This window comes from Taudactylus pleione, unplaced genomic scaffold (genome assembly GCF_031769625.1).
Source record: "Taudactylus pleione unplaced genomic scaffold, aTauple2 ptg000537l, whole genome shotgun sequence".
NCBI classification, from domain to species: Eukaryota; Metazoa; Chordata; class Amphibia; order Anura; family Myobatrachidae; genus Taudactylus; species Taudactylus pleione.
In genome coordinates, this window is record NW_028284939.1 from 10,765,150 (window position 1) to 10,779,180 (window position 14,031).

The window sequence follows — 14,031 nt, forward strand, 5'->3', positions numbered from 1 at the left end:
ATGCTGGGAGGAGCAAGGGCTGCTGGGAGAAGTAGTTCTCCCAGCACCCGTTACGGGCGGCATACACTGACACTGGGGGGGGGGCACACACATCGGGAGGGGTCACGCACTCACTCATACACACTTACAAACACTCACACACACACACACTACATACTCACCGCTGCTGCTGCAAAAGACACCACTTCGGAAGGTGAGTAATTAAGGACTAATTAAGATAATTGGAAACCTCCAATTGCTTAATTAGTCCTCAGGGGGGTTGGCTCCAGGGTCCCAGAGCAAGTCCCGCTGATTTTTCCTAAAATTAACAATTTTTAGGAAAAATCAGGCTTGCTCTGGAGGTGCGAGAAAAACACCTCCCGGCGCTCAAAACCCCAAAAAACCTGCACCTAATTGTATAGCAAAAATCCCGCACCTGCAGGAAATACCTCGCAGGTGCAGGAAATACCTGGCAGGTGCAGGAAAAACCTGGCAGGTGCAGGAAAAACCTGGCAGGTGCAGGAAAAACCTGGCAGGTGCAGGAAAAGCCTCGCAGGTGCAGGATTTTTGATAATCTCTGCAGCAATTAAATATGCCCCTATGGGTTTCTCACCGCAATGTTCACTCCAGTGTCCCTCATGTCGTGCTCGTCACCCAGCGCATGCGCAGAAGGACTCTCGAGGGAATAAACCTGGAAGTCCAATAATCCAGAATAATCACAATTCTACGTACATAGGGGCGTTATTAACCTTCCCTACCTCAGGCACACACACATACACACCGGGATTAATTATTGTCGGGAGCCAATTAACCTACTAGTAAATCTTTGGACTGTGAGAAAACCGGAGCACCTGGAGGCAACCCATGCAAACGCGGGCAGGACATATATACTCCACAAAGAAATGGCCATGATAGAACCCACAACTTCAGTGCTGAGGCAGTAATGCTAACCACTACGCCAACCGTACACACAATAATATCTAGAATGTCTCTCACAATTTGCAGTAACAATAAAAAGATTCTTATCTGCTGACTTTAAAAATCCTTCAATAGCCAGTGATTTCATAAGCAGTAATGTAGATGCTCTCTGAATTGTAAAGAGGTCACGATATTGCACTGTAGAATGCGGCCTGTTTTGCATAGATGTTACTAGACTGCTCTTTGTATTTTCTATCAGTCACTAGAGTGTTCCGTGTATTGTATGAAGGTCAGTAGAATGCTCTTGATATTGTATATCAGCCACTAGAACACTGGGCCTGATTCAAAGGCGCTCGCAAAAAGCGAGCGCTCGCTCTGAATCAGGGTGGGCGCTTGGTTTTTAAGTTGCGGCCTCTTGGCCAATCGCATAGCTGTGGGTTACCACCCACAGCTTATGCGAGCGGCCATGATGATGGTCGCGATGGTCAAGACCATCGTGACCATCTGGCTTGCGACAAGACCCTTGTGGTAGCGTCTCTTGGCCGCAAGCCCCAGAGAGCCGTAAGCTCTCTCACTGACATCACTGGTGATGTCAGTGAGGCCGCCCACAAACGGCAGGCGTTCGCTTGGGAACGCCTCCGTTTGTGAAGCCACCCCCTCGGCCACGCTTACGAAAGGGGTCGAGCTGTCGATCAACATCGACAGCCGCCCCTTTTGTAGTGAGTCCAGGAGCAACTGCTTTTTGCACACGCGCAGTGCACATGCCGCCCGTGCGCACTGGCCCACCATCGACCCGGTTGTGAGCGCACAGCGCTTGCGACCGGGTCTGAATCAGGCCCACTGTCTTTCTATAGGTTACTAGAATATACTTGTTCCTACAATGCAATCTGTATTGTATAACCATCACTACAATGCTCCCTGTATTGTATCTAGATCAGTATAATATTGTCTGTATTGTAACTCAGTCAGTAGAATTCTCGACATTTTGTATATCAGTCACGAGAATACTCCCTGTATTCTATATAGGTCAATAGAATGCTCTCTGTATTTATAGAAGTCACTAGAATTCTCTGTGCAATGTATAGATGTCCCTAGAATGCTCTCTATTAGTCAGATGGGGCTGATAAATGTTTTTTGTTTATAGCTCTGTGACACAACACATTTTCAAACATTACTTGGTTATAATAACCACACCCACATTGAGCAAACCACGCCTACACATATTTTGGCACACCCATTTCTCTGCTGCAGCATGCTGTAAGAAAAACCTGGGACACTTGCATTCATTTACCCCCAAGGTAATTCATTGCCAGGCCCCATATTTAGTTGGGGTTGACACTTGTTCTGTATTGTTAGGGACAGAGGAAATGTAAATATTTTCCAGTTGGACGGTACCATTTTTTAGTAAAGCAGGTGTGCTCAGGGCACCAGCTGGTCTCTATAGAGATTTATGATTATTATTTAGTAATTAGTACCCCCCCTATCAGATGCCCCTGCACATGCAAGCCAATATCAGATGTCAGTACTAGCATTAGAAACAAGTGTATAGTATATTATCTTGAACTGCTTACCATGCTTAGGTCAGAAACTTGGGAAGAACATTCAGTATGTAACGGGTCTGACATTTAAGATATACATTGAGCTTCACCATGTATGTGGGACGGAATCGGTATGAGATGCTCGATATCCCGGCTGTTAGAATCCCGAAGCCGACATCTCGAAAGGGTTAACATTGGATACTTGTTGGTCAGTATTTCTAACCCTCCCCTCTCCCTACCCTAACCCCTAATCTTTGGTGCCTAACCCTAACCTCCCTCTCCCCAATGCCTAACCCTAACCTCCCCCTAGTGCCTGACCCTAACCTCCCCCTCTAGGTGCCTAACCCTAACTTCCCCCTCCCCGGTGCCTAACCCTAACCTCCCCCCTAGTGTCTGACCCTAACCTCCCCCCTAGTGCCTGACCCTAACCTCCCCCTCTAGATGCCTAACCCTAACCTCCCCCTCCCCAATGCCTAACCCTAACCTCCCCCCTAGTGCCTGACCCTAACCTCCCCCTCTAGATGCCTAACCCTAACCTCCCCCTTCCCAATGCCTGACCCTAACCTCCCCCCTAGTGCCTGACCCTAACCTCCCCCCTAGTGCCTGACCCTAACCTCCCCCCTAGTGCCTAACCCTAACCTCCCCCTCTAGGTGCCTAACCCTAACCTCCCCCTCCCCGGTGCCTAACCTCCCCCCTAGTGCCTGACCCTAACCTCCCCCTCTAGGTCCCTAACCCTAACCTCCCCCTCCCCGGTGCCTAACCCTAACCTCCCCCCTAGTGCCTAACCCTAACCTCCCCCTCCCCGGTGCCTAACCCTAACCTCCCCCTCCCCAATGCCTAAACCTAAACCTCCCCTCTAGCGCCTGACCCTAACCCCCCCCCTAGTGCCTGACCCTAACCTCCCCCTCTAGGTGCCTAACCCTAACCCTCCCCCTAGTGCCTAACCCCACACCCTAAACCTAACCCCCCATAACACCCGAGACTTCCCTTCGGTATCCTGGTGGACGAGATGACGGCGCCTGACCGGCATCAGGATTTCGGCGCCAGTAATAGGAGCGCCAGCATCCAGTCTGCCGGGATGCCGAATGCATATCTGTGGGATCATGTTCTCTTACCATCTATGAAAAAGTATTTGCCACCAAATTAACATGTATAATAAGGTACATAGCGCCACCTGATGTTAGAAGGAACTGCATGCCAATAAATATGTAAATAAGTGGTTACATAGTGTAGAACCCCTAACCATAAAGATTACAGCATGCATAAAGGAATGTGTTTTTTTTTTTTACTTCACTATTTCAAATATTGTGAAACTTTATTCATATAAACAAAAAGGCATGTTCTAGTCCACACACACAATGCACCTGGCACCTGGCTGTTATTGATTTTGCCGCTTTTTGTGCATTTATATGTCCAGAAAATAAATAAATGTAGTAACATGTATATATTATTCTATTCAGCCATTAATGAACATGTTGGACTGTGGACCTCATTCAGAGTCTCTCGCTAGGGCTGTGCGCTCGCAAGCAGCCCGATGGTTTGCGCATGCGCACGCTTCGTTCTGCACGTGCGTGAACTACTCTGTGCGATCGCAGGCCGCTCGCTCGCCCAGCAAAGACAGCCCAGTTAAATGAGTGACAGGAGAGGCCGTTTGTGGGTGGTAACTGGGGCAGGACACTAATAATGGGGGAGTGGAGGTGCGAACGCAGGCGTGCCTGAGTGTTTCAACGCCGTTTTAGAGGCGTGCATAATTAACACGCAGCGTCATAGTACACGTCACATGCCTGTTTTTTTCACTGAAGTCCTCTCAGTGCTTGCGGCAGGGTAAGGCAACCACAAGCGCTGCGATCGCTTCCGATTGTCCTCGATGTGCCAATGTGTTTATACACTTCCTGGAGATGACGTGTGCTGGTGGGCGGCTCTGCCTGTGCGACTGGGTGTACGCTGGGCGCTCACTAAGACATGGTGGGCGTGCTTATGCCTTGGTGAGCGATCGCTTCCCGTGGCGTCCCTTTGACAAATTTGCATACGCTGGGGGCGAGCGATCGCATCTAGCGAGAGACTCTGAATGAGGTCCTGCTGTTTTTGGAGGTTAGCCACATTTCCCAAATATACGAAGCTCCAGAGCAAAACTTTCCTGAACTTGTACCAAATAGGCAACAATACCATCTATAATGCCATTGCCTAATAAGCCCAGAAGCCCTCTCTTTACGGAAGAGTTATCCTTTGTGATTTTAGTCATAACTGTACATGTATAGCGTCATTATTAACGCCACTATGCATGCGGTAAGTGGTGGGATGTATTGCATTCAAAATGCGATGTGTGATACATCCCACCCTGGGACCCTTCCTTTTTTTTGACAGTGATACCTCTTTTCACCAAAACTCGGGTCCGACCTGGGTTGTCAGACATGGTTCCAACCAAATCAGACACCGTTTACACAGCACCATCGATCTGGGTTATTCCCAGGTCAGCCCCATTCACACTGAACCCAGGTCTTCCCTGCTAAACTTGTGAAGTCAAAAAAGTGGGAGGTGACTGCTCCACAACCACCAATCAGCTCATTTTCGGCAAGACCCATGTCAGATAACCCGGATTGTGCCGTTTACACTGCACCGTTACCCAGGTCCATCCTGGGTCCGACCCTGGTAGCTACCTGGGTTGGATTGGCGGGTCACGTGACCCGGGTTATTTTTCAGGGACCCTTTTTCACTGAGCTGCAACCCGGGTAGACCCAGCAATTACCCGGGTTTTAGCTCTGGTGTAAAAGTGGTATTAATTGGTCTAAAAAAATTGTTGTTTGGTTGCGCCATCTGTTTTCATCCACTCCACAGTAGTTCCACCGCCGGTGCTCACAAATACCCTGCGCCATGAAGGGCCTGTGAATGCTATCATTGTGATGTGTTAAGGTGCGTACACACTAGACGATTTGCAAATGATGCGATAGTTGTCCAGATTTCCTTTGAACTCCCGGACAAACGATATAGTGCATACACACTGTGCAATCTAACAAACAACCAAACGATATAACGTGCGACGTTCGGCCATTTCATCATTAACTGTATAATGTTAAACATGTCCCCTGGTCGTTCGGTAGAGTGTACACACTGCACGATTTGCTGTAAATTGTCAGATTGAGCTGCATGTAGGGGCAACCTGGAATTGCGATGGATGATGCCATGGGACTGCGCATTGGGCCTGATTCAGACCCGCTCGCGAGCGCATTGCGTTCGTAAGTGGGTCAACTTTTGGCCCCTGGCCTCTGGCGTGCGCATGCTCAAGCCCCAGCAGCTCCATCCTCCGGGGCTCACTACAAGACGGGCGGCTGTCGATGTTGATTGACAGCTCCCCCCATTTTGTAGGCCGGGAGGGGGTGTGGCTGCACAAATGCAGGTGTTCCCTTAGGAACGCCTGCCGTTTGTGGGCGGCCCTACTGACATCACTCGTGATGTCAGTAGTGGACTTCCTGCTCTATTAGAGCAGGAAGTCCACTCTGGCTTGCGGGAGCCGAGACCCTCCCGCAGGGTCTCGCTGCAAGCCCGATGGTTGCGATAACTATCGCGACCATAGCTAGGCCGCTCGCACAAGCTGTGGGTGGTCCCCCACAGCTGTGCCAGTGGCCTGGAGCCCGGGGATAAAAAAAAAAAAAGGTACGCCCTGATGCAGAGCCAGCGCACGCAAATAGCGTGCGCTTCTGAATCAGGCCCATAGTGCATACACACTTGTGCGTCGGAATCGGGCAAATCGTTCAGCAAATTATCTAGTGTATATACGCACCTTAAGCTGTGATTTCCAGTGGAGCCAATAAGCTGATGTCACTGTCACACTTGCATTTTGGGAATATAAACAGATTTATTTCCCAAGGCTGCAGCGGGGGTCACTAGGACAGGATGTTACTGACAGCAGAAATGTCATCTCTCACACCCAGCAGCTGTGCACAATAATGATGTCCCATTGCATAATAGCTACACTGATATCCCTGTATGAAGTCAGCCTTTGTATTCTAGGTCAAGTATTTGTCCTCTGTTATATAGCATAGTCCTGTCAAAATATTCTTTTCCCAATGATGCTGTTTAGGGGCATATTTATCAAGCTAATTCAGCCCTGCTGCTTCCTCATGGTAAAAGACAGAGGGCCTGATTCAGCATGGATTGCTATTGCGGTAGTGTACGCAGACGGACGATTGTGGCGTACTGCACATGCACCATAGTGTGCGTGTGCGAGTTAGGATTGCGTTCGCACTGCGATCACTCATGCAGATACTAATCCATCGCAGATGGAGGGACGGGACGTCAGCGTTTGGGGTTGGGGGAGTGGCTGGAGAAACGCATGCGCGCTAGTCTGTTTGAACGCCGTTGCATGGGTGTGGATAAATCAGCCACTGCTATGTCATACGCAGCTTGAGTGTTCACTGCGTGCGATGAGGTTAGCAATTTCTGTGTAAGGTCAGACCTGCTGTAATTGTGCTTGACGGGCCGATGTTACTCGATGTCCCCGATGTATATGCAGGACTGCAAGGTATTACAGATGTGAGAAAGTGGTAGTGGGCTTCTCTATGCTGGGGGCTTCTCTATACTAGCATTGCGATTGCAGTCATTAGCATATTTTCACAGCAGACCTGCGTGCGTATCGCAGCTGCGAACGCAATAGCCATCCGTATGGAATCAGGCCCAGAATTAGGTATCACTAGATTATAACAAAAGAGGTGGCAGGAGATATTAGAGATGAGCGAGGTATGACATGTCGACAGGCATAAATGTAAACAACCGTATTTTAGCCTAACCCTAACCGTAATATCGGTCTAATCCTAATCCCTCTCATTGCAGCCTAACCCTAGTCTTAAATGGAATCATAACTCTAATCCTAAACCCAATTGCAGCCTAACCAGAAGCATATTTTACCTAGGGGTTGCAGGACTGTAGCCCCCTCCAGTAAAACCACCACCCCCAGTGAACCAGGAATGTGATCACCAGGTCCCGATGTAAAGTCCGCTCAGCGGCATTACGTACCTCCGGCCTTTGGTTCACTGGCGCCGAGCCTGGCTCCCATCGTTTTCAAACTCTCGCTACCGTGCTGACTGATGCCTCTCATGCAGTTAAGCGTCATCCTTCAATACCATCAACGAGGACGCCGATTCATGGGTGCGGCCATCTTGCTTCTGCCATGTGATGTTGGATTGTCCAATCAGACTTAGCTCTCAGGTCTGCTGGGAATCAGCCACCAATCAGCGACAGGCACTACCTATATAAACTCTTCTTGGACGTTCATTCAGTGCCTGTACAACGTCTTCTCAAGTCCTAGTATTTGGCTCCTGATATCGTCAAGTCTTTGACTTCCTGTATACCTCCGTGTCCTGCTCTATTGTCTAAGATGTTATTTTGGGTACAAATCCGAAGCACTTAAAGACGCTACTTTGGGTACAAACCTGAAACACCTAAAAACACTACTCTGGGTACAAACCCGGAGCACCTATAGACGCACACCTGCGCATTCCGTCCATATCTCCGTGACGTATCTCAGTGTACTACACTTGGAGTTCGACGCACTGTTGTGTACTCAAGACCAGGGTCGGACTGGCCCACAGGGTACAGGGGAACTCCCCGGTGGGCCCCACTGCATGAACGCCCCGCCACCTCCTCTAGGGATCATGTTCAGGACTGTGCACTAAATTGTACATTGTTGCTCTATTAGAGGGTCAGTTACCTTGTGGTGGAGCAGGACCATTGGTTCTTGGTTTGATTCTATAATAACGACATTAATATTTGTCTAATGGGTAACCAAGCAACTGTGGTGGCTGGTCACACCCCTTCTGGTGGATGACCACACCCCTAACTGCATTCCCCCAGTGGGCCCTTTGTGCCCCAGTCCGATACTGCTCAAGACCCACACTCATCTCAAGTCAAAGTCATCACAGTCTAGCTGTATATACCTCTATACCATTGACCTAGGATCCCCGTCTCGTCTTACTGGGTGAACCCCAGTGACTCGGACTCAGGAGTCCTGCATCCATCTATTGAAGATAATTCAGCGTCATTTGACTAGTGTCCTGCTTGTCGTGGAGTTCACACACTAATACCAGTCACCCTACTCCTACTACGCTGCTGCCTTCTCGTCACAGATTCTCAAGACTCACGGTCTTATCATTTCCTTTAATTCTGGACTTTTAGGCCCTCATTCAGAGCCGCTCGTTAACAGCAGTACGCTCGTTGCGTTCCGATGTTGACTAACCGCGCATGCGTCGGTGTTACACTGCGCATGTGCGTACGGCAGATTGCGAGCTTTTTTTGACTCGTTCCTAAAATAGCGTACAGGAAGTGACATGTCAAATGTGATTGACAGAACAGGGCGTTTTAGGGTGTTGACGGGGGTGGAGATGGAAAAACGCAGGCGTGGCGAGGCGTTTTTGGGGCGTACATACATTAGCAGATGCGAGCGTAAAATGTGTTCGGACCGACTCATACGTCACTGGATGATCCTCTTTCACTTCAAAATGCTCGCACAGCTTAGGGTCTGGATTACTCGACCACATTGGCGATGGCCTTCTCCTCCCGGGACTCCACGATGTTGTTGCGATTAATCGCGGGAGGGCAGAAAAGCAATTAGTGTTGGATTGAGAACCGGCTTGGTATGTGTTTTGAAATCAGTTTTTTGGGATAGCACAAAACCGTACGCAGGTGGAACTCAGAGCTGCTAATGTCAGGATGACGCAATCAATTTGCGTACATTTGTGGGGGTTTATTTTGCCCTCAATTTGGTGGTTAGGGCCTATTGTAACAATAATGTCATCATGTTTTAATTTTCGCACCATTTTATTTGTGCCTCTTGAATTTGCCTCGTTATATGAATTTTTAAACGTTCCTTAAAGAGCCCATTTTTTTTTTTTTGGGACAGTTTTTGCCTTTTGGTCCAGGATTAAATGTAACCCATTTGTACAATAATTTCACAATCCAATGTCAGATTTTTTGTTTCAATTTATTGCTCAAACAAAAAAAAAAAAAAATATTGGGGACATCCTTTTTGGCCAAAGATATGTTCCAAAATCAAAGAAATTGGCCCAACATAACTGTTGACATAAACATACAACAAAAAAATAAAAACATTTCACAAGAAAGGAGAGGGAAGTTTTGACCAGAAAGGAATATGAGCCAAGCACAGAAGGATTGTGGGAAAAGTCACCATTGCTGTCACCGTTTTTTCACCCGTTTGGATGGGGGAGGGAGGGCGCCAGACCGGGTCCAGGATGTCATCGGGCTGGCCTGTCCAGAGGCAGATGTTGTGGCCTCTGGACTAGGCACAGGGCTAGGCACATTTGGAGGATTGGCTGATGTTGTGCCCGAGGTGGAGGATCCTGATGTTCTGGCAGGAAGGGAGGTCGGCTCCACCATGTGCTGGCGAATGAGCTGCTCCAGGGCATTGGCGATGCGGATGTTGGCCCTGGTATTTTCCGCCAGGGCCTGACCAATGGTCACGTTGGCCGCAGCATTTTGCTCCAGGGCCTCAGCCACCCGTACCAGACTGGCGTCCATCCTCTGCAGAATCTCCGTATGGAAATCCGATTTGAAATTGAGTTCTGTGAGGAGGGACACTGCCTGCGAGGGGGATTGCCCTGGACTGGCTTCTGCAGGGTCCTCAGCCGGATGTACTGGTTCCTCCCCTGCCGAGCCAGCAGAAATTCGGCGGCCAAGGCTCCCCTCTGGAGCAGACTCATCCGCCTGTGTCTCTGTTAGGAAAAAAGAGAAAAGCCTCACATTAGAATCTACATATTGGCACAATAACATTTCTGAGTTGATGACATCAAAAGATTTACCTGGGACAACATGAGGAGCAGCAAAGTCTGGCATGTCCGTATCCATGTTGGACACGCCAAACACCTCCACAGGCTGCACACACCCCTGTGCCAGCTCTTCTAAATCGGTCAACTCCAATGACACAGGGGTGGGACCCCCACCTGTCCCCCTTGCATGCCTAGCCCTGTCCGCGAGTTTTTGCTTTAGGCGATATTTGAAGTCGCCCCATCTGTGGAAAAAAATGGAAGCCATTATCCTTTGGTTTAAAATGGTGTTTGTTTTTAGGGGGGGCAAGTGTTTACTTACCGCCGTTTGACATCCCGGGCTAAACGGACATAATCACCCACCCTATTGACAGCAACGGCTACCTCTTCCCACATTCTCCCCTTCTGGCTTAGACTCATATTCCTGTCTGCCTGTGGCAGGATGTCCACACACTTCTGTATCAAAACCTCCATCTCCTTTCTTGTGAAATGTGGCTGCCTTTTTTTTTTGGCAGCTTTGGCCGGAATACTGGGCCCAGCAGCCTCTTCCATGTCATCCTCCTCACCTATTTGTGTAAATATTCAGATTTCACAAAATCACAACTTGCCCAATCTTATGTTTCAAATTAATCATTGATACAAAATGCATGAAAGACTTACCGCCTGACTCTTGGGCATTGTTTCCCTGGTCTGTCGCCATGTCTGAGGTCCAAACAAGAAATACACCAGAATTTAAATGTGTTTTCGTGACGTATTTATACATGCGTCCTTATTTTGCGGCCGCATCATTGATTGTGCGTTCCTATGATCCCTCCTTAATTTGTGCGGGAAACGAAACACTATTTATGGCTTGGTGTGTCTCGAGTCGAGGTGGCGTTTTTGGATTGTTGGAGGTTATCTTGGCTGGAGTTTATTGATTGCGTATAAAGGAGTTGGCGGTTGTAATTATTGTGTTTGGTAGATTTGCGTTTTTATTTTCCGTTCTCTTTGTTGGTTTATATTTTTTTGACCTCGTTTCTTGATTTGGTAAGTTTTGTGAAGTCTAACTTTTGATCAATTGTTGTTTCATTGTGTTTCTTTTTTTTTTTTTTTATTTTGGATCCATAATTTCATCTATTTTAGTTTTTGATTAATTTCGGACCAAAGGACCTTTTGATTTGGACTCTTATATATTTGCTCTTGGTAAGTCCATTTTTTATCTTGTATTTGCGAACTAATTAGCGCATTTTTACTACTTACTATTGTGACTTGTATTTGCGAACTAATTAGCGCATTTTTACTACTTACTATTGTGACTTGTATTTGCGAACTAATTAGCGCATTTTAAAATGCTTATTAATCATTTTAAGTTTTTTGAGGTTGCCCTTTCGCTTTTTGTGCAAACATTTCAACCCATTTTGATGTACTGTGTGCAATGTCGTTTTGCTGTTTTGCCAAATGTGTGTTTCGCATATTTTAAGTTTGGTCTAGCACAAAATTTAGAAACAAAAATGCACAGAGTGAAATTTGGCAAATAATTTTTGTGATTAATTTCAGTTTGGACGTATCATGACAATACCCCGGCATGTAAGCAGCAATGGATGGTATCATCAAGCTAAGTTGTTTTAATTTACTTTTGGGGTGGGTCAAAAGCCTTACATTGAAATCTTTGAATTTCAGGTAGATCTGGGGCGGATTGTTCTGGCCATGCTCCCGGAAGCCGACCAACCTCAATCTCGTCCCAGGCGTAGGCATCGTAGGCATGCAAGGCCCCAGATATTTCGAACACGTGTCACCCTTTTTGGAATGCCCGATGATGAGGTTTTAAGACGCTACTGTCTACCTCCCAAAATCATCATAGACACTCTCTCATTAATAGAAAGTGATCTTGAGCGGCAAATTGACAGTCCAACAGCAATACCACCACTTACGCAATTTATGGCGGTGTTACATTTCTGTGCCTCAGGATCGTTTCAAACAATGGTGGGAATAGTGGCGGGCATCTCCCAATCCTCCTTTTCCCGGATCCTGAGGGCAGTGATGGAGGCACTTTTCAAGCACCTCCATCATTTTATTCAAATGCCTTTGGATATGGGTGCCCTTAGTGTGGCCAAGGCCAATTTTTACCAAATAGCTGGCTTCCCACACATCATAGGGGTTGTGGATGGTACTCACATACCACTTCAGCCTCCAACACGGCTGGAGGCCATATTTCGAAACAGGAAACACTATCACTCCCTGAATGTAATGGTGGTATGTGATGCCTCCCTCCAGATCCTGTCCCTGAATGCTAAATTACCAGGAAGTGCACATGACTCCTTCGTCATCCGGCAATCAGGGATATGGCACAAATTAAACAACCTACAAGCTGGTGATGCGTGGCTTCTGGGTAAGTGGAGACCTTTAGTGCATAACAATGTTAAGCTTGATACAGTGTTCCTGATGTTGTCTATTCTTTTTCACAGGAGACAGTGGATATCCTTGCATGTCCTGGCTGCTCACTCCTTATTTGGCTCCCACACCAGGCCCACAAAGTGCGTATAATTCCGCACTTACAGCCACCAGGCAAGTGGTGGAGCGCTGTATCTGCCTTTTAAAAGGCCGATTCCGATGCCTCCACCGCTCTGGTGGCGAGCTCATGTATTTGCCGGATATGGTGCCGAAAATTGTGGTCCTGTGTGGGATATTTCACAACATCGCCATAAGGAGTGGTGTCCCAATGCAGCCAGAGGATGCCTTACCTGAGGATGGCCCCCCCGAGGTTGGTCGGAGGTCAGTATGTGGGGGGGCCATATGTGATGATGTGGTGGCCAGATTTTTTAGGTAAGTTTTCACAAAACAACAGTGTTTATACCTAATATGTTTGGGTTTGTTGGCGAACATCTAATTTTATTTTGTTTTTTGCACCATCTTCTGTTTGTTCACATAATCTTTGGCACTCCAACGCTCACTACTTCCTGCTACCCTTACCAAACCTGGATCTGGACATTTTGGGAATATATTCTGGAACCCATATCGCAACGCCATGTTTGTGGAATCATGTTGGCATGGTCCTTCGTCAACCAGTTCTTGATTTGTTGTTTTTGGTTTGTTTTTGTTTGGTATGTGTTGTATTTGAGATTATCACTGTGTGTTTTTTTTGTGAGTGACCACTTTGATTTATCAGTTATGTTGTGAATAAATGTTTGTAGAGTGAAATGTTCTTCCTTTTTTTGGACGTTACCAGCAAGTGTAACCAGGTTCACACACGTTACATTTGACTAAGGGGTAATCCAGTACTGACGCCAGTTGAGCTAAAATGAAATATGTTTTCAGGTTCCAAACCCACACCAAAAGGAAGCCTGTACAATCATTTGGCTTTGTAAGATTGGCCTAAGCAGCTTGCACACCAACTAGGAACCTGTAAAATGTAGAAATATCTAATTGACACTACACCCAAAAAGGGAAATGACATTGTGACTGTTATGTGTTTCTTGTGGCTGTTTTACATACAAATACAAAACACAATCTTACTTTAAAAAAATGGAAATCCTTGCAGGAACAGTCTACTTATGTCAGGGTAAACAATCTTTGGTTTTGAAAAAACTAATGAGCCAGAACGTATGTTCGAAAAAAACAATTTATTTGGAAAAATAAAAACCAAAAATAAAACTGCTGACGAAGGATGCCAGACAGACGGTCAAGGGCCACGAGCACCCCAATTATATGTTGGCGCATCTGGCCCACACAGTCTTGGACTTCTTGCCGACGCCTCTGTTCCTCTGTGGGTGAGAAAAGTGTGTGGATTAATACAACAATAGGGAAACCACATTAAAATTTCATAAACACAACGAAATCACTCAAA